Source organism: Rhinopithecus bieti, unplaced genomic scaffold (assembly GCF_001698545.2).
Source record: "Rhinopithecus bieti isolate Rb0 unplaced genomic scaffold, ASM169854v2 scaffold_34489, whole genome shotgun sequence".
In the NCBI taxonomy this organism is placed as follows: domain Eukaryota; kingdom Metazoa; phylum Chordata; class Mammalia; order Primates; family Cercopithecidae; genus Rhinopithecus; species Rhinopithecus bieti.
The window spans coordinates 2,246,474-2,265,734 of NW_016815128.1; the positions used below are offsets into that span (position 1 = coordinate 2,246,474).

The following is a 19,261-nucleotide window of genomic DNA, read 5'->3' on the forward strand; positions in this document are numbered from 1 at the left end:
GTTCAATGGAAAAGAAAGAGCATGCTAAGCCTCATTTACCCTCTTCAGAGTAGAAGGAACACAGACAGGCTTCGCTTTTCATCCTGGCTTCAACTCTTACTCAGTGTAGATACTGTGCTTTCTCCTGAACTTTGGTCAAACAATTGTTGGTCAGGTACTGTCCTAGGTGCTGAAGTCACATAAAAGAATGAGGATCGGTTTACACTAGAAAGTTCACAGGAACTGGAGAATATAAATGTACTATGGGGTCGATCGTGGTGGCTCATGCCTGTAATCTCAGCACTTTGGGAGGCCGAGGTGGGCAGATTACCTGAAGTCAGCAGTTCAAGGCCAGCCGGGCCTCTCTCTCTATATATATATGTACATAAAAATACGTATGTGTGTGTGTGTGTGTGTGTGTATAGTGCTAAGCACAGCCAGAAAAAAATCTAAGCCTCAAGTTGTACATCAAAATATTGTACCAAGGAAGACTACATCAAACTTCATTTGTAATCTGGTAAGTGCAAATTAACATCACAATATGGCACTTCACACTGACCAGAATGGCTAAAATAAAAAAGCAGAGATTACCAAGTGTGGATGTGGATGTGAAGTGACTGAAATTTTTGTATATTGCTGGAGTAAGTGTAAATTGGTATGGCTACTCCGGAAAACTATTTAGCAGTATTTACTAAAACTAAGCACATATGTACCCTATTACACAACTGTGTCATTCTTAGTAATATATTCAATTATACATATGTGTGTGTTTATAATATATATATACACATATACAATGTGTATTTTATATATACATTAAAATATATGTATGAGAATGCTATTATCATTTTTATAATCTAATGCTATCTCATTAGAAGGGGTAATTGAATTGTGGTATAGTCAAACTTTAAAACACTTCATGGCAAAGAAAATAAAATACTATTCTATTAATACAGGATTAAGATACTATTATTCTATTAAGAATCTATTAAGAGTAGACCTAAACACATATACCTTGACCTATGAGACAAGAATTATGATATCTATCTTTTAAAATATTTAAAAATGTCTTACATGGCACTGAATTTTGAGATATGGCTTTTAACTTGATTTCTACAAAATTCCTATTTTCATCCTGAAATGCAAACTACCTTCCCAAGATACAAATGAAGTTTTCTAAACCTGGACTTACGAGGCAAGAATTATGATATAATAGAATAAAATACTATTCCATATGGCAATTTGGATTAATTACATAATAATGTTTGAGCAAAAGAAGCCAAACACAAAAAATATATACTGTCTGATCCTGTTTGTATAAACCTGTTCAAAACTGGTCAAAACTAACCTATGGTATTGTAAGTCAGGATTGTAAATACCTTTGGTAGTGGGGAAGAGGGAGTGATTATGTGTAGACAGGAACAAAAGGGAGTTTTGGGGGTGTAGGTGATATTCTGTTTCTTGATGTGGGTGCTAGTTAAACTGAATCTTTGAGTGGGGAGAAATTCATCAAGATTTTATATATATATATATATATATACACATACATATACACACACACACATAAATGCATTCTATAAATATAAATATGCATTCTACAAATGTATATTTTAATAAAATACTTTAAAAAGTTTCTTACATGGCACTGAATTTTGAGACATGCCTTTTAAATTGATTTCTCCAAAATTTCCTATTTTTTATCCCGAAACAAAAACTATCATTCAAAAATATAAGTTAAGTTTTCTGAACCTTGACCTATGAGACGAGAATTATGACATCTACTTTCACCAAGTGAAAGTGAGAATTAAATTTGAAAACTTAACACTGCAACAACTTACCAGCATAATAAATACTTGTAATGGGTGAGTGAGTGAGTAAACGTGTCCTATAAATGCTATTACATTAAGGTTAGGCCACTACATTGTTTAGAAAACCACGTAGCAGCACTTCCTAAGAGTAAATCTAAACACATTACATAACATAACTATGCCAATCGAGCCCTAGAATGTACAATAAATTATACATTGTTGTTGAAATCGATGTAACATCATTCCCTGATCATTTTCCATATTTTAATTTATATTGCCTGTACTTCATTGACACATCTTTCTTTCTTTTTTTTTTTTTTGAGGCGGAGTCTCGCTCTGTCTCCCAGGCTGGAGTGCAGTGGTGCCATCTCGGCTCACTGCAAGCTCCGCTTCCCGGGTTCACGCCATTCTCCTGCCTCAGCCTCCCGAGTAGCTGGGACCACAGGCGCCCGCCACCACGCCCGGCTAATTTTGTTTTGTATTTTTAGTAGAGACGGGGTTTCACAGTGTTAGCCAGGATGGCCTCGATCTCCTGACCTCGTGATCCGCCTGCCTCGGCCTCCCAAAGTGCTGGGATTACAGGCATGAGCCACCGCGCTGGCTGCATCTTTTATTCTTGCCATAACAAACGTCCTACTCATCCCAAACATGCCCCATGGATTTCTCCACCTGGTCTCAAGCCAGACAGTTCCATCTTCTCAGAATTCTCATCCACCAACCTGTGCAAGGCGTACCTATTTCTTCAAAGTCCTCTCCCTGTTTTTAACTCCCATGATACCTTGCTGCCTCCTTCTTAAATAGCAATAACAGCACCACGATCATAATAGGCTTCCATTAGTTGGGTGTCAAGCTTTGGGCTAAATGTTTTATGTTAATTTATAAACCAATCATCCCCTGGAATAGTATTGATAGTCTGTTGATATTTTTAACATAAAAAAATAAATTAACAGGAACTATGGGAACTGGGCATTGTCTCTCATTTTTTAAATAAGGAAACGAAGTCTCCCAATGACTAAGTAATGCATAGATCTATCCTACACAATTAGGGCCTAGAGGACTTGGGATTCAAAACCACAGCTAGTAGAGTCCAATGCCCAAACTATCTTAGCTAGTAACTGGCTACTGAAATTATGAACTTTCAGAATGATAGATCCAGACATCAGGCTGTCTCTGCTTGCAACATAATTGTGATTTCTTTATTTACAGTGGGGTACTGAGGCAGAGATTTATTTCAGTGCCTAGGCCATTGTCTCATATCTTGTGTAAGAGAGGAATCATAAAATTGGAGTCATGATTCTGGAAAGTGTCATCTGCAGTCACCAAATAATCTACCTGCGTTACTCTGTCTGTTGCTAAGAGGACAAAGAGTATTCTCCTCCATTTGCAGGTGTGCTAACTGTAGCACAGAGAGGTCAAGCAATGCACTCAAGGTCACGCAGCTAATGGTTGCAGGAAGCAAACTTAGAACCCACTGATTCTTGATACTTCTATGCCAGGCTCTCTCCACCACAAAAGCTACCTCCTTAAAGATCCACATGTTCATGAGTCTTAGTAGGGATTCCTGCCAATCCATAACAAAGGGCTAATGAGGTCCCACTTTCCTTTTAAACTGTCATTATTTTTAGACTTACTTTTGTTTCTGCTGTTTTGGATGCAGGCTTCTATTCATACCTCGAAATTTAATTTGAGTATCTCATTCTCGAGGGAGTCTTATCACATCATTTACTCCTCTATTTCATTCCACAAACTGCCCCCAAGGGCCTACTATGTAGGAGGCAGTGGCCAACATACTGGGGATTCAATGGTGAATAAAAAGTCATACTCCCTGTTCTTCAGAGCTTACCTTTCTTAGTGTAGGAGAGGGGGAGGGCTCAAATGCATCACTCTCAAATGCAATTTCCAATTGTGGTAAATGCTATGAACAAAAAATATGGGTATCTTTAAAAGAGTATAATGGGGCATTGGATCTAGTTGGAGAGGTCTGGGAATGTTTCCTATTCTTTAGGTAGAATTAAGTAATCTGGCACTATTTATACCTCTGCACTTACCCTCACTTTGTTGTAATTTATTTTCCTGCAGTCTATGAGTAACACAAGTATAGGACCATGTCCTAGTCACACCTTGAGCCCATGTCCTAGAAAACCTGCATGGTATATTATAGGTGGTTAATAGCTCTCCCTTGAATTGGCTTTTATTATCATCACTATTATTGCTGCTATCCTTGTGGCTACCACCATTGTTGGAGAAAAAATATGGGACGTGTCTGAATCCAAGCCCCATGTGATGAACTCTATTTTAACTGCACCTTCTTGGCACGTAAAGGAAGCACACACAACAATTTGTTGATAACAAAAGAAATGAGAAAGCTGACTAACTCCAACTGCTTCTCTGAAATGCTAATTTGCTTTCAGAGTCTCTTCTCTGGTTCCTTTATAGCAATTTTACAAGCTTGTAGCAAGGACAGCTTTCTGTTAATGACTACTTGCAAATCCAGTATGATGACTGTGTTTTGTCTTAAGCTGGGTTAAAACACTAGCTTACAAATAGAACAGCAGAGGCAGAGACATTGGCTGCCAGTCCACAGCAGAGATCAAAGGCGCTATCCTGGCAAGAGAGATTTGCTCTTAGGTACTTTAAAAATTAGAACTATGTTTTTGTTTTGTTTTTTAACATCCACAAGGCCCTTTTCAGAAACGCTCTCCAACTACCATACTGGTGAAAGAAACTGACTGAGGCCTGAGAAGATAAATTCTAAGTCATACAGTCATACAGCAAGATAGGGTGAAAATGGGTTTTAGGCCCTATCTTTGTTGGTTTTGTTTTATGCAAAACTCTTTCTACTATGCCCAGTTTCTTTAATAGCATGCCAGAAGTATGAAATTTCAGCCAAGGCAGCACTTTCTAAAGAAGAAGGGCTACAGTGACTGCAAATTTCATGTAAATTTTTCACACGGTATTCCATTCCTTCACCACCTTCCCAGTTCTGTCTTCTCCCAACCCTTCAGGAAGTTTACTCTGCAACAAATGGCTGCTGCTTCATAAACACCTCACTGTGCTCATGCTGTTCCCCACTTCCATCTATATTGATAACAATAGTCACTATTGATCACCTGTTATGTGCCACACACCCAGTAAGATGCTTGGTACATGCTTCTTCCGAAGCTCAGAACGCTGCAAGGACATTTAGAATGTATTTTTAGTATACATGCATAAAATCATCCTGAAACTCAGTGGCTTAAAGTAACAATGATTTTGTTTGCTCCCAATTCTATGGATCAGGTATTTAAGCAGAACTCAGACGGGCACCTCCACATCCAGCCTGGGAGCTCTCATCTGAAGCTGGGATGTGCTTCACTGAACACAGCCTCTCTCTGCTGCTGGGCAGGTGCTGGCCTCCAAGAGGATACATTCCACAAGGTGATGGTGGAAGTTGTGAAATCTCGTAAGGCTCAAACTTGAGGAAGGAAAATAGGATCACTTCTTCCACATTCTATTTTTTAAGCCAGGTGACAGAGTTGGCCTGGGTTCAAGGATGGGAAAAAAGACCGTGTCTCCCAGTGGGGCTGTGATAAAGTCAACTTGTAAAAGAGCAATTGGGATAAGACAGGAAATATTATTATAGGCATCTTTGGGCATAAAATCTACCAGAAGATAGTAATTAAGAAACTGTACTTTGGAGTCAAACATTTCAGCTCTGCCATCAGCTCCGTGTCCATGGATAGGTTATTTCACCTCTGAGTCTCAGTTTCCTCATCCCTAAAATGGGAATAACACCATAAAATTTCCCAAGGGAATAAATAATGTATAAAATGAGCTTCATGTCATGCCCACACAGAGTAAGCCTCTATACACAGTTGCTATTAATATAAGGATACTTTTAAGAGTGAAATCTGCCTTATGAAATTTACATAGAGACAACAGGTATACACCAGAATTTATGTTCACCTCCAGCTAACATTATCATTAACCACTGAAAATGGGGAAAATCAAACTAAAACTGAAACTGAAAGAGATTAATTAGCTTGTCCACATTCACTAACTCACTCACACTTACACACTAATGAAACTTCTCTTATGTGCCAGGCAAGAGAAAACATCCCCTGCCATCTTAGGACTTGTATTCCAGTGACAGAGAGACTGAACTACCAAACAAGTAAATGATTTCTCATAATATGCCTCTTAATTAAAGGAATCAGGGTAAAGAAAGAGAGAATACATTAGTGCACATGGTTTCACCTGAAAGAACGAGATAATGCTGATTCAAATGGTTTAAACCACTGGTCCACAAACTGGCCCATAGACTTAGCCTGACACCTGCTTTTCTAAATAAAGTTTCATTGGAACACAACTACACCCATTTATTTACATATTTTATGGTTGTTTTCATGCGACAATTGCATCTTCAAGTACTTCCAACAGATCGTATGGCCTGCAAAGCTTAAAATATTTCCTATCTAGCCTTTAACAGAGAACATTTTCCTATCCCTGTTTTAAACCATAGAGAAATGTATTATCCCCCATAACTGAAGATTTTAAGGAAGACAATGTCATATCCTGAATCACTGCTGTCATGGGGGACTCAGGATCCTCACATCTTTCCATTCTGTGGCCTTCAGGCTACAGCTTCATGCAAGGCTAGGTCCCTTTAGGTTTGTAAGATGGATTACAGATATTCCAGACTCATACTGACAGAGAATCAAGACGAGAAGAGAACATCCTCCAGAGAAAAGGCCACTCCTAAGAATGCCTCTCTTGGGAGGAAAACAAAATCATTCCCAGAGGCACCCAAAGACACCCAACGATGCCCCATCAGACTTCATTGGCCAGAAGTGTGTCATATGTCCTCCCCTAAACAAGCCACTGGGCAGGGAAGGAGACCAGCATAATTGGCTAATACCCATCAGAACGATCCCTGGGGATGGGTGTAAGCTCCTTCTCCCCTAAATTGTGTTGAGGAGGGAGACATGTATAAACAAAGTTGGCACAAAAGAGGAGAGGCTACTGGACCCCAACAGTGTCCGATATGAAAGTGATCGTAGTCAGCACAAAGGTAAAATGTTCCTTTAGAAAACGTGTTCAGAGAAGGAATCTCACAGGATATGATGCCTGAATGTAGCCCTGAATGATAAGAAGGAATAGGCCTTAGGTTCTGTGGAAGAGCTTCCCAGATAGGGGGAGACTTGCTGGTAAGGAGCAAGACTGGTATTCAAATTCCTACACTTTGGATCCAAAGCTTGCACAGTCTCCACTACTCCAAGCAGTCTGCTGAAACTGCACCTGTTCCCAAACAACAGCCTCTAATATCATGGTCTTCTGGGCAGTCTTTGACCATGTCCTCCAAACCAGATGTGTCATCTTATCCATCTTGGTACTTTTCTCCTTCTGTTTGATATATGTAGAGAGAGTTATACATGTTATTTTGCCCTAGGCAGGTTATCCACATCCCTAAAATAGGGATAGCATCAGTAGCATCAGGTACCTCTCATCTAATCATCACTAACAGAAGATAAGGGAGCAAAATCTAACTGGTAGATATTTTGCTCTTTCATCTTCTATTAGCATAGGAATTCCTTAAGGTCAATGACCGTGGCTGTTCTGATCCACATGTACCATGACAACACCTAACACAGAGTGAACATACAGTACATTCTTGATGAATATACATCAAATTAGACACAGTAGTATAGATCTGTGGCTCAGCTTGATTCAATTTGTTGGGCGTGACAGGGCCCCAGAAATCCTGAATATTTGTAAAACAGTCCAGCTACCCAACCAAAAGGCACACAGGAAGGAATGACAATGGAACACTGTCCATCCAAAATCTGTTCCCAGAGGACTGACGGGGAAAATACAAAGTCGGACAGAACAATGAGGCGAGAGGCAGGAGAGCAGTCCACTGTATACAGATAGCAAAGGGTAGAGGACACAGGTGGAGGGCCTAGAAAGTCATAATAAAAATTAGATCTGACTTTTTCCAGCAATCAAGAGTCACTGAAAAGAAAATAAGATTTGCTGATTACTTGTTATATTTCAGGAACTGTTAAGGTATTTTATATATACCTTTAATCTTCATTTAAAAAGATTATTAAGGCCAGGTACAGTGGCTCATGCCTGTAATCCCAGCACTTTGGGAGGCCGAGAAGGGCAGATCACTTGAGGTCAGGAGTTCAAGACCAGCCTGACCAACATGGTGAAACCCCATCTCTACTAAAAAAACAAAAATTAGCCAGATGTGATGGTACATGCCTGTAGTCCCAGCTACTCAGGAGGCTGAGGCAGAAGGATCACTTGAACCCAGAAGGCAGAGGTTGCAGTGAGCAGAGATCATGCCACTGCCCTCCAGCCTGGGGGACAGAGCAAGACTCTGTCTCAATCAATCAATCAATCAATCAATCAATAATAAAATAATTTTAAAAGATTATTAAATAAACATAATCTCTATTTCATAGGTGATAAAATTCATGCTCAGGAAGGTCAGGTGGCTGAGGGTCACATGGTGAGATGACAGATCTAGGATTCTACCCAAATCTCTTTGATATTCAAGTTTATGACTTGTTTTCTCAGCCACACAGTTGACCTCTGACCAACGATTTAAGAAGCTCAACCCAGTAAGAAGAAAGAAAGAATGGGTTTGCTGGTGAGGAAGAGAAATCGGAGGTTGGGACTTTAGTTAAAAGCCATGGCGATAGCGCAGGATAGAGAGGGTGAAGTCTGGCTCTGAGCATCATTATTAGAAATCAACCACACACAGAAACTAAGTGGATGAAGAGAAGGGAGCAGCTGCAGAAGACACAAATGCATCCACCTTGGGGAGATGTACTCTGGGAAAAACAAGCGTTTCTGCTTATGCCACTATTACCAAATAAAAGCAGCATTGACATTGCCCTTGGGATTCTTGCTCTAACTCTGGGCATACATTCTAAGCTTAGACAAGCTTTAGTCACAAGGACAAAATATTATTAGTTTAGCTGTGTTTTAGCTCCAGCTTTCTCTATGAATCATGTGTGCATGAATCATAATCACCACTCTTCATATTTTAGAAGCAGATGTATAATTTTTCTTACCCAAGAAAAAAATCAATTGCTGTCTAAATAAGAATCTAATGTTGTTTCTGAATCTCTTTGATTTATTCAATTCTGAGCCTTCATGTTCTTTGGGAGTGAGAATAATCAGGAAAGCCTAAAAGAAGAAGGTGACAAGGTGACACACACTGGGCATTTGCTCTGTCCGTGACTGCTCTCCACTTTTCAAAGTCAAGGTAGGTGTAAGTGTTCCCATTATTTTAAAGATGAGGAACCTGAGGCTCATATAAGCAATTTATTGGCTTGGGATCACACAGCTAGTAAGCAACAGAAGCTAGCATTTCAATTAAAGAGTGTCAGACACTAAAGTATATGCTTCCATTGACCCTTCCCCAGCTTACCTAATTACAGTGTAAAAATATGGTATTAGGCCATCTGACTGCACGTTACAGTTCTCTTTGGAGATGACCTTCAAAGCTCTGCCCAAGATGGCCTTGTCATTTGTTGTTTACTGTCATCTTAGGATACTTCATCGACAGTGGATAGCTACTTACCTCTGAATATGTTCACTGTCTATGAAATGGGGATCCCAATCCCACCAGCTTCTTAGAGTTGACATGAAGTACACCGTTCAAGTAGGTGGGTGTACATGCCAGTATTGTGTCACTAATAACAGTGACACCAGTCAGACTGGACACCTCTCAGGTCCAGGATATGATCATATAATGCCCTGAGCATTTCTACCCTCCTGCTACTTATCACAAGATTCCTCTGGCACATTACCGGCTCCACTATCAGACAATGTAAATATTTTCAATCTTGCAAGTGTGGCTGAAGCCACATGCCAGCCAGGCGCAGTGGCTCGCGCCTGTAATCCCAGCACTTTGAGAGGCCGAGGCGGGTGGGTCACGAGGTCAGGAGTTCATGGCCAAGATGGTGAAACCCTGTCTCTACTGAAAATACAAAAAATTAGCCAGGTGTGGTGGCAGGCACCTGTAATTCCAGCTACTCGGGAGGCTGAAGCAGAGAATTACTTGAATCCGGGAGGCAGAGATTGCATTGAGCTGAGATAGCGCCATTGCACTCCAGCCTGGGTGACAGAGTGAGACTCTGTCTCAAAAAAAAAAAGAAGAAAAAAAAAAAAAGAAGCCACATGCCAAGCTCCATGATGATGTCTCAATGCACCTCATCTCATTGATGCCCCCAATGGTGAAGCTTGGAGTGTTTTCCTCAAGTTACGGATGTGAAAGCTGAAGTTCTGAATGTTGACATGTCCACAGGTGTACTGCTTTATGATATAGTAGCCTTGCTGTATTTAAATGCAATAGGAATACTAATGTATTGAATTATATTACTTATTAGAATGCGATAATGTTACTAATATTATTTATCAAATACAACAGCAATATCTATAAGTAGTTTATGTATAGTTTTAGAACTGTTTGTGTATTTTCAATTATATTATCTCATCAGGCCTCAATATTCCCTAAAATTTAGGTCTACAATAAATATTGCTTTAAAAAACGCATACAAATGAATCAACACACATATTTGAAGGTCACAAATTGCCCTCTGGTCTGCTCTCAAAATTATCTTTCTAAATTGCAGTTATTATCCTATCACCCCTTTTGTTTAAACATTGTAGGGGAGATTTCAAATCTGATTTATCAATAGAACTGAAGCAATTCCAATCATGATTCAAGACTAGGGATCTGGATGTAGCAGATATTTCAAAACCACCTTGTTCTCATTGTCTTTTTGATCAGGGCTATTTCAGCTTTCTACCTTCCTGCCTTTCCTGACCTTCAGACTATACTATCTGTGACAGCCTACATGCTCCACTGGGTCTCATGTCATAATAACAGTGTCGTAGAAGAGGTGGAGAGGTGAAATACAAGGAATATGCAATTTAACGCTTATCTTACATGTGATAACTTGGCATTGGGAAGGGCAAAAAAGGGGCTAAGCAAATGCTAAAACAATGAGAGAACCTGGATCTGCAAGAGAAGATGTTCTCCGGGAAGAATTCAGCAAGATCAATGGACATAAATTGCTGAAAAAAATCACACTTATATGGTCACTTCTTCCATTTATCTGGAAAATATCCCTGAGCAGTTTTTTTTAATGCAATGCACAGCATCACAGTGATATGAGAGAGTGACAATCATGTGATGTGGAAAGGTGGCTTACTCTACAGAAGTATTTGTAGAAATGTATTCATTCACGCTGGACAGCAGGGATCAAAGTGTCTGCTTATTTTGCCAGTGAACACCAGGCCCTGAGTCCAGTGTTCTGTGAAATGCAATGACAGGCTAGTCTGTGTTTCCAAAGACCTCCTCCCACAATCAAAGACTCTAAGGCATGAGTTTGCAACCATGTGTTCACACTGAACAGAAAATCTTTACACAGCATGTCAACATAGGTGGGCATATTTGATTCCGACTGATTTAGCCATCAAGTCTGATTAGAATGTGACTTTCCAAACGGTGTGAGCATAGCAGGAAGAGGTCTTGAAGTTAAATGAGCTGGTGACATTTTGTAAGGGCCATGCAACCTTCAGCAAATCCTTTAAGATGTCTGAGTCTTAATTTCTTGTTCTGTACAATGAAGTTGAGAACTCGCCACATAGAGCTGTCGTGAGAATAAAATTTGTTGACATATTTACTATAGTGTCTTCTCATATTCTCAGAGGTTGGAGATTTCCTTGCCTTTGCCCCTTGGACCTTGGAGTGCTGCAGATCAATATTGATAAACAGGATGCCATAAATAAGGAGAATAAAGTCCAAATGCCATGGCTTGTTTTTAAGGCCCCCTGTGCTCTGACCTCCTCCAACAGTGTTACTTCCTCTCCTCTCACTGCCATTACCGAACTCCCATTTCAAGTCAGCAGCTTCTCTTAATGACAGGAGTATGTTATATTCCTCAGGAGTTTAGAAATAGAGAAGAACTAAGTAATAACGTTTGATAATGATATTGGTAGAGAAGAAGAATATAGACACAGCAATCAAACAAACATGGGTTAAAACCCCAGCTCTGTGATATAGCTAGGCTTTGTGTCCCCACGCAAAACTTATCTTGAATTAGAATCCCCCTAATCCCCATGTGTCATGGAAGGGACCTGGTGGGAGGTAACTGAATATGGGGGCAGTTACTCTCATGCTGTTCTTGTGGTAATGAGTGAGTTCTCATGGGAACTGATGGTTTTCTAAGGGGCTCTTCCCCCTTCACTTGGCACTTCTTCCTGCCACCTTGTGAAGATGGTGCCTTGCTTCTCCTTCCCCTTATGTCATGATTGTAAGTTTCCTGAGGCCTCACCAGCCATGCTGAACTATGAGTCAATTAAATTTATGTTCTTTATAAATTATCCCATCTCAGGCAGTTCTTTATAGCAGTGTGAATACAGACTAATACACTCTGCCATTTCCTAGCTGCAGGACCTGTGACAAGTGGCTCAGCTGCTTTCGCACTGAGTGTCCAGGGCTGTAAAATGATGATAAATCCTACCTCACAGCAGCATAAAGCGAAGATAAGACCTACTTTACAGTGGCATTGTGAGAATACAACACACTACCACAAACCATGTGCCAGGCATAATGCATGGCTTACTGCAGCCATTCAGTAAATCGTAGCACAAATACTAAGAATACCAGAATTCAGGAATCACTACATTATTGTCGTTATATTTCTGAAGGGCAATGAAATTTGGCAGCATGGTTGGTGTGCTAATGCTGAAATCACCTGTTCTCAGAACATCTCTATTTGATTAGTCAAAGAAGTTATTTGTGCTTCAATTTGCTCACCTGTAAAAACACCCGAAAGTACAAAAACAGTCACCTTCTTTGTCTGGGAAACCTGCTCATTTTAATTAACCTAAAAGGTTTCTAGCAATTCATGTTTGTAAAGCACTTTGACATGCTAAGAATAAGAGGCAATTTAAATGCAAAATTTTATTATAACAGCTTTTTAAAAAAATAATTATTACTCAAGGGGCTCTCAAGCAAGAAGGAGCTCCTAGAATTCCACACCTCTTATCTAGGAGAAGGTGCCGGGTGGCTATTGAAGAGCCAAGTCTCAAGTACTCCCTGAGAGTTCCTGGAACTCTGCTTCCTTAGCAAAAATAATGTGGGGCAGAGTCAAAATACATCATAAAAGGTAGTAAAAAGAGTGATAATATAAGTGTCTTCAAATACCAGCTAAATCTTGATTGCTGCTACATCTACAAATCAAATTTGAATTGCACTTCTGAGCTCTGTCAAAGAAAAAACAGAGCTAGACAGTAGTTAAAGCAGTAAAAACAGACTCTATTCTGGATTATTGAAACAGGAGAAGAGATGCCTTATTATAAAATGGGTTCAGTTTTGAATACAGCACAAGTAAGGGGAAATATATAACCAAGGAGCAGGAGAGGGATCAGGGGATGGAAAACAACTAAGAGAAAACATCAGAAGTAAAAGGATTCTGGCAAAACCCACTGAACTGGATTCTTGCCAAAGACAGGCCAGGATGATCAGACATCACCTGGGGATGATGCCTGGCACAGCAGTCCCAACCAGACTCTGGCCCAGCCATTTAACAGTATGTAGCAAGGACTAAAACCAGGTTTCCTGGGGACTGCATTTTACTCCTCAGCATCACCTGTCTTTCAATGGGATGATCTTCTTGACCTAAAATTGCCATGGCAACCTTGTGGGTGGGGTGGAAGAGGTCACTATACAAACAGGTTATCAGTGACAGATGTGGCTTCTGTTCCATAATTGGTACCTGAAAAAATAAGTGGGTCATCACATTAGCTTGACTCAGGACATCTCTCACCAGGCTATTAGCCTTTAGAAAACACAGAGCTCAATTAACTTTCATGGAAATTGGATTATTTCCTGCCCATTTGAAGGCCTTCATTTATCCACTAGGAGCTGTACAAAGCAAAGGTTCTGGTGAGTACATCCCCGAAAATCTTTGAGGAGGCTCCAGCACAAAGATAATATTCTTCTAGGTTACAAAGAACCTGCATGTAAATTACCAATTATCATTTCATAATGGCCCTGTGTGGTCAGTATGAGAGAATCATAGCACATAGGACAAGAAATGAGGTTCAAGATTAAGCAACTAATCACATATGTCATTATTAGGTATGACTTCAGACCTGCCTGATCACAAATCTCACGCTCATTCCACTACACCATGTGACCTCAGTGGTCCTCGTGGATTACAAACACCAGACTCATCTTCAAACTCCAAGGTACAGCTTCACAGGCTGACCACATAACATCAGAGGAGGTATGACCTAGCGGGAGGGAACATGTCAACCTGGGTTTCCCTTTGACTGGAGTAGTCAAGGGATACTCCAGTCTCTGTGAATGGGGATGATGCATTAACATCAACAAAAAGGGAAATAACTTTCTACGGTAGTGCCAGAACTTTCCACTGTTACTGTGTGCCAGAAGCTCTCCCAGGTGCTTCACAGCTGCTCTCTAATTTAATCTTAACCCCCCTGCTTGGGATGTATTATTGTATCTCATGTTACAGTGAAAGAAATTGGTGCTTAGAAAGTTTGATTGTCAAATGCTAAAATGTGAGCGAAAAAGGCAGACCTGAAATTTGGAACCAGTTATCGGCTACGGTGCTCTGTAAACTTTGGCCAAGTGCTTTCCATCACTCCAGGCACTTCTAAAGTAATTCAATAGGTAACTGAAGCAGCCATGGTTCCTGGGATGCCAACAATAATGCAGGCTTACCTGTGCAAGAAGGGACCCACTGGAGAGCTGGAGTGCAGGTGCGAGGATCATAAGGAAGATAGTGTGGTGAACCAGGCTAAGAACTAAGAGCTATCAGGGTGTTCTTGATAGTCTCATCAGTCAGAACTTGACAAGCTCACCAGGTTCCCACCACTGGGCTGCAGGAACTATAATGTTTTCTTTTGTGTCAACTCATCTTAGTTAAGACTTAAAGTTACAGGTGAGAGATGCCTTCCTAGCCATATTTAGATAATCAGCCCAGCTTTTGGCTATGCTTTTGCAAATAAATGTCTCAGGAACCCTTAAGCCACCCCAGAAGAGGGCATATTTCTGGGTTTACTTTCAACCAAGAGCACACATTCAAGAGGCAATTCATCTAGAGGAAAGTCTGGGTGCTATTAGGAGGGAGAAATGGGTGCAAGATAGTGACAAATATCTAGGACAAAAGTAAAATATGGTCTTTATATTTAACAGATAATATATATAAAGTCCAAAAAAGGTAAAATTAGAATTAGTTAAATATCTGTAACAATACACATGAAATTACTGATGAACTGCATTGTCTAAATCATATCTTAATAAAATCATCATCACTGTCATCACCAAAATCATCATCATTGCTATCATTATAAGATAATATAAATCAGTTCCAGAGCCAGACCACAAACCTAGGTTACTGGACACCTTACCCAATGCTCTTTTGACATGAGACATTTTAGAGGTGTCTCTCACAGAGTATAGATGGGAACCATCTTTAGAAAGGCAAGATCAATTTAAAATCTATCATATTTCTGAGATATACTCATACTGTAGGCATCATCTAATAGATTGAAAAAGTGGCTATGATATTTCAGGACATGTAACTCAAGAGGTAGAGCCAATTTCCACACCCCTTGGTCTGGGTGGTAACTGAATATGCAGAAGTGAAACTGTGTGAGTTCCTGAGCCTTCTACCTTGCTATTTTGGAGTGTTTCTGCCACTACATAACAAAGCCTATACTAGAATATTGAAAACAGACCTTAAAGAAAGAGAGGAACAGTTAGCACCTGCACCAAGACCCCACACATGTGAGTGAAGCCTTCGTAGACCCTCCAGCCTCAGTGGAGGAAGTGCTCACTCTGGCAAGTGCCTTGGATGACCCAGTGGGCTGCTGCATGTGGCTACAATGTTAATGATGAATACAAGGCTGCTGGGATGGATACTTTTTACAGCACTGGAGAGATAACAGAGGAAAATAACAAGATCTAGCCTTCAGACTGTCTACCAACTCAGCTCTGATGAGAGAACAAGTTTGTTTCTGGGGTAGCCCTAAAAGAATCTCTCATTTCATGTAGTCACAGGGAAGATAAGGCTGAAAATCAGAACTAAAACTTTCTTAAACAGGTTGCAGAATTATGAGGAAAGGTGAATTCACACACTCAGCTAGTCTTTTCTGTGAGCTTTAGGACATCAGCTGGGAAGGAGTAGGACTTTGAAAGGGGGTGTTTCATTGGATTGAGACCAAACTGGGAATCTTTATCCATCAGCATCACTATTGTGTAAAGAACTCAATACATTGCCTTGAACACAGCCTGAAACACTATTTGCTTATTTTTTCACACAATACTTCCTCCAATTAGTACATACATTCCATGAGAGAAAGAATTTCTGTTTGTTTGCGGACTTCACTCACTACCTGAAACAATGCCTACAAGTATCGCCTACAAGTATGTTTTCTCCTTTTGTGACATCCTTTCCAATTCTCTGCTTTCTGACATATAGCTTCTCTGCTTACTTTTTTTCCTTAGGTTAGCTTGAGACCTTGATTCAAATCAGATCATAGGAGTGGACCTAGTAAGCAAAGATATTTTACCCTCAGTGCTGTGAGAAGGGGGTGGTCCGAAGACTCAGAGAGTGCAGTCACTTATGACGGAGAATATGCTCTGCGAGGAAAGAGCAAAAAATAATCATGGAGCAAAAGAGAGAGAAATTTGAAAGGAAGGAGGAAATAAGGGGGAAAAAGAGAGAAGTGCTGGGAAATCACATACACACAGTGATATGGATTGGAGTTGGTTGAATATTTTATATGTCAAGTTCTGTAAGTCCTTCTGCAGCAGGCAAAGGATCTAAAGGACCATTTTATTATCTCCTGCCTTGAATTTTATAAATGTTGGAAACTGAGGGTCTTAAACTATTACATAATCTGTCCAAGGTGTATGAAATAGAACTAGAATACAGCTTGTCTTAGCCTAGCATCTTCAATTTGGAAATAAAAAAAAAATTAATATGAAGAAGAATATGGATATTACATTTTTTAAAAGCCTTGGCAGCTGAATATCTTTTTATAGGCACAATGTATATGTTTGGTTGTGTGTCTGTATTTCTGTGTTTACTATTTTATTTGTTCAACATGAAATATTTAATGAGCACCTACTACTATGTGTCAGGCACATACAACATCCTTTAAAATGAATGCTGTTTATCATCCTCTTTCAATGGGTTTCAAAATGTCAAGTGACAGGATGTAGCTAAGACTTAGGTTAGACCTCAGAGAACTAGAGTTACTATTTTTTCCACTGTGTTGTCTCAACCTGACTTCTACCACCAAACACAAAGTAAAATAAAACCAAGCAAATAAAAACAGAAAGAAAGAGAGGAGGACAAAAACAATCGAAAACATTCTGGAGAGTAGCCAGGACATTATGTCAGGCACTCCACAGAAAGCAGAATGTAAAAAGTAATAGATCTTCAATTCGCCAAGTCCCCTGAGTAATAAATTCCAAGCAAACCGCATTGTATCAGAAAGCCCTGCTGTGCTGAGGAGTTCCCACTCCCAGGAGGAAGGACTGATGTGCTCTAGTTGTGTCTATAATTTGATAACACAAGGAAAGCAATGTAGTTTGGGAAACGGATCGATTTTAATGCAATGCCACTGACAAATCAGAAAGGACTACGTGATGGTTGTCAGGAGAACATGCCTGCACCTCCTCATCCCTCTATGCGAGGATGGCTTGTCTTTAATTAAGTTAGGATATTACAGCCCCAGTGAGGCTGCTGCTACTGATGAGTCAGGACTCACCCTAAGGCTTGCATTAAATGGAATGTAAAGACCCCAATAGGTCCTATCTCAAGGCTGTATGTTTGTGGAGTTGTGTGCAGACGAGAGAAATAGTCCATGATCCACCCTAATGCCAGGCCATAAAAGCCTCATTGCTCATCACATCTGGGTAAAGCAGATTTTATCAATCCCCCCAAATAAAATAGGAAATTAATATTCCAGAAATAATAGATTATTGAGACAGAAATTGAAGTCTGATCTATCCATTCAAATATTCTTTTCTTTTCTTTTCTTTCTTTTACCAGATCCTATGGCTTCCAAAGACATTCTCCAAAAGGAGCCAGAAAATATGATCTGCACTCACGAAGTCAGCATTATATGGGGTCCACTTAAATACCTGGATCTTTCACTATGAAGGACAAAAGCAGGAAACAAAAGCAAACAGAAAAGACATTTTTCAAAATCTTACATCAAACCTGAAAGGCTGAACTCACACAAACAAAATTGCTAGTTAGTTAATCCAAGACATCTTTATTTTCCAAATTGTCATTCAGCAAATTAATTCACTCAGCAAGTATTCGCTAAGCACTGACTGAGGGACAAGGGCTATTTCCAGCACTGGGAATCAGAGAGCAAACCCAAGACAGGAAGTACGGAACCCTCCTGTTGTGGAGACAACAATAGCAGTAACAAAGAAATGTACTTTATGTCAGGTAAGACTCAGGTTATACGAAGACAAAGAAGGGTAAACGGACAGAGTGCTGGGGAAGTTGCTTTGAATATCAGTGATCACAGAACATCCTCTGTATCATACGTGACCGTACTCTTCAGGGCTCCAAACCACCCTCTTCTCACAGGAAGTAGAAGATCCTTGTTTACTGGATCCTATGATCTAATTTGGCAAGCTGAATCAAGGCCTCGAGCTACTCTAAGGAAAAAAATAAGAAAGCAGAGAAGTCATATGGCAGAGAGCAGAGAAGGGATAGAGAGGTCAGATAAAAAAAAGAAAAAGTACTTGGGGTGGGTGTCAGAATTGTTTGGGGAAGGTATGATGGTTAATTTTCTAGGTCAACGTGCCTGGGCTATGGGGTGCCCAGATATTTGGTCAAACTTTATTCCCAGTGTGTTGGGCAGGGGACTTTTGGATGAGATGCACATTTGCACTGGTGGACTGAGTAAAGCAGATTGCCCTCCCTAATGTAAGTGGGTCACATCAATCAGTTGAAGGCCCCAGTAGAACAGAAAGACTACCCCTTCCAAGTATAAGGGTAGACTCCTCCTGCCTGTCATTTTTTCCTTAGATTGCTTGAAAGCTTGGTTCAGCTAGATCATAAGAGTGGACCTAGTTAGCAAGGATCTTTTTCTTACTGTAAAAGCTGGAATATCACTTATTTCCAGCCTTTGGACTCAAACTAAAACATCGGCTCTTCCTGTGTGTTGAGCCAGCTAGCACCTGGACTGGAGCTGCACCATCAGCTCTCCTGGACTTCTGGCTCACCAACTGAAGATCTTGGGACTTCTCAGCCTCCATAATCACATGAACCAATCCCTGATCTCATATAATAATATCATGAAACTAACATATTATGTTATGAAATATATTTCATAATCACACAAGCCTATACCTTTCTTCTGTTCCTCTGGAAAACCTAACACGGAAAAAAAAAAAAAAAAAAAAAAAA

At 40.1% G+C, this 19,261-nt stretch overlaps 1 protein-coding gene and 1 long non-coding RNA gene across 6 annotated transcripts in view; one reads left to right on the plus strand and one right to left on the minus strand.

The window, feature by feature from the left end:
• FAM135B (family with sequence similarity 135 member B) overlaps positions 1-19,261 on the minus strand; it is a 360,972-nt gene that overhangs the window by 291,175 nt on the left and 50,536 nt on the right. The window lies entirely within an intron of this gene.
• Positions 60-19,261, plus strand: part of LOC108515808 (uncharacterized) — a 22,523-nt gene continuing 3,321 nt past the window's right edge. For 2 of the 4 annotated variants that reach the window (XR_001881631.1, XR_001881630.1), the window contains exons 1-5: positions 60-154; positions 5,067-5,204; positions 8,352-9,045; positions 13,936-14,083; positions 17,885-18,292. This is a non-coding gene — a long non-coding RNA (uncharacterized LOC108515808). Of the gene's footprint in view, positions 155-5,066; positions 5,205-8,351; positions 9,046-13,935; positions 14,084-17,884; positions 19,214-19,261 lie in introns of those variants that run through there. The other 2 variants (XR_001881632.1, XR_001881629.1) reach the window with 2 other exon arrangements.